Source organism: Enhydra lutris, unplaced genomic scaffold (assembly GCF_002288905.1).
Source record: "Enhydra lutris kenyoni isolate GAN:26980312 unplaced genomic scaffold, ASM228890v2 scaffoldscaffold19, whole genome shotgun sequence".
NCBI lineage: Eukaryota > Metazoa > Chordata > Mammalia > Carnivora > Mustelidae > Enhydra > Enhydra lutris.
Window position 1 is genome coordinate 18,921,454 of NW_019154103.1, and position 2,857 is coordinate 18,924,310.

Below are 2,857 nucleotides of genomic sequence, written 5' to 3' on the forward strand. Positions count from 1 at the left end.
TAATCTCATGTATGTGTGTACACACCTATCTTCAAAGTTTCAAGAAACATTGCTTACCCTTAATGCTTGCTTTGATATTTCCTACTCTACTCTATTCCTTTTTCTTTCTTCTTTATTTTTTAATGCACCCACAGCCTCTAACTTGATTTAAGCACCTGCATTTTGGCTTAAATTATTTAGATTAAAAAGAGGCCCCTGTGATCATTATGTAGAACCATCTGCAAAGACATGACTAATAAATCTGGAAGAGATGTTTTTGAGAAAGGGTAAAAAAATTTTTTTTTTAGGGACTGGCATGGGACCACTAACAAAGAGTAGGGAGAAAGACCAAGGAAGATAAAGAAAATGGAAAAAAACTGCATCAAATTCATGTCTTTGTCTTTACTGCAGTGTTTCTCAAAGTCTACTCTAAGACCAACTGAAGCAGAACTACCCTCCCCACTGTTAGAAATTCAGATACCTGGGCCTCATCCCAGGCCTGGTGAAGAGAACTCTCTACGTGTGAGTCTTGGAATGGGCAATTTAAAAGTTTTTCAGGGCATTCTTTTCACCAACTATTTTTATCTCAGTGCCTTTCACAAATAAGCTTTCAAAATGGCACTTACTTTCCAGGAACATGCAATCTCACTTCACACATTAGATATACTCTTGAAAAGTTAACTGAGTACTTCCCCTAAAGACTACAATGATTAATTTCAGAATTATGTGCACCCAGAAGGAAACAAAGAAGCTACTGGAGCACTCAGTCTTTAAATAAACATTCTTTATCCACTTAATTTTTCTGTATTAATTATGCAAGTGGCTAGCCAAATGGGCTTATAATCCTCATTATCTTTATTCAGTTTAAAAGCACATATATTTAAAAATTCAATATGTTAACACATTTCATTATAATTTTGAATTGATTTCACTGGACTTAACTGGTTAAGTACCACAATCAAATGGCATTTAGCAGTACTCACAGGCCAGGAAATGCATCAGTGAGACATTTTTCAGAAAATCACAAATACTGAAGTTTACGGTTTGGACTCTTAACAGCAAAGATACCCCTTTATGTGGTGAGTTCTGCTAACAAGAATATTTGCCAATTTTTTACCAATTGACAACCAAGAAGTATGAGATATAAATCTATTCTAAGATGGAAATGATAGCGAACAACAATAAAGTATAGAAGCTAACGTTTATTCACTTGCCTCATATCAGACTCTGTTCTAGATCCTTTGCATGGCTTACTCATTTCATCTTGACAGTAATCCTGTGTAGTAAGTACCATGTAGGCCTAATTTCCCCAGTGATGAAGCTGAGGTACAGAGAGCTGTTTAACTTTCCTGAGGTCCCAAAAACTAGAAATAGGAGCTGAAACAGGCAGCCAGTCTCTAGAGTTCGTACTCACTGTGCTACACAGTAATTTAGGAAAGTCTCAGCCCTTGAAGAAGTTAGCTGCTTTGTGGAGAGAAAGACTTCCTGCTGTTTACACTCTGGAAGGTTTCCCACCCTGCTTGCTTTTTTTCTTTCTCTTTCGCTCTCTCTCTCTTTCTTTCTTTCTTCCAAGAGACAGAGAAAGAGAATCTTAAGCAGGCTTCACGCCCAGCTGGAGCCTGACATGGGTCTCCACCTTACAACCGTGGGATCATGACCTGAGCCAAACTCAAAAGTTGCACGCCTAACCAGATGAGCCACCCAGATGCCCCTCCTATTCTTTACACAATTGATTTTAAGGTAACTTGGGTCTACATAGGATCCCTGCTCATATATACTTATCAGATTTCATTATAATATACTTTATATAGGATAGGAATACCCCAAATAGTATAAAGATGACAATTTAGCATTACACTGCAGAAAAAAATAGCAATCAGTTTTTAAAAAATTCATTCTGTATATAAGGGCAGGAGAGCATAGTGGTTTAGAATCATGCTCTCAAATGCAATGAACCAATAACCTAGAAATCTTATTAAAAATGTATATTTTCAATAGGTCTGGGGTAGAGCTTGAGATTTTCCATTTCTAACAAGTTCCCAGGTAATGGGTCCCTGTGGCCCAAGGACTACATTTTGAGTAGTGAGGGTTTAGTATGCAAGCTTTGGAGTCACCCTGCTGGTATGTGACTTCAAGCTGCATTACTTACTAGTTTTGCAACCTTCTTGTGAGCCTCTACTACACCTGTAAAATAGCAAGGTCATTAAAGTGTTGTTATGAGGATTACATGAGATAATCCATAGATAATATGTAAAATAGTTGCCGGCATATAGAAAGCACTCAAAAAATATTACAGAAAACTATTAAAAGCGTATACTGCAACCCATTAGAAAGTCATTTGTAGAACTGACTGATCCAGCAGAAACACTAAATAAAATTTCATCATTCTTTCCCAGGCAGTCACTAGAACATCACTGTTCACTGAAGGACATTAAATATATGTTAGATCCACTACCTAGCTTTATTAAATACATAACTCTGAAACTGCTCCAAATGAATTTGCATATGAAGCTGGCTTGGCCTATAATATTTTAAAAGAATATTTTGTTTCTCTGCCAGAAAACTTTTTTATATCGCAGGTATACAGTGAGTTCTAATTCATTTATTTGAACAGCTTCCTCTGAATTTAGAAACAGCCATTTTTGTTTAAAACTTTTCATTTGTATCAAATCCAAATCAGAACTAGTATTAGTATGAACAATAGTCATGTTTTCAAAACATGTTCACAGGTGGGTGGCTGTTTCATGTTTCAAAACACCTGTTCACAGGTGGGTGGCTGGCTCCGTTGGTGGAGCATGCAACTCTTGATCTCGGGGTTGTGAGTTCGAGCCCCAGTGTAGGGTGTAGAGATTACTTAAAAATAAAATCTTAAAAAAAG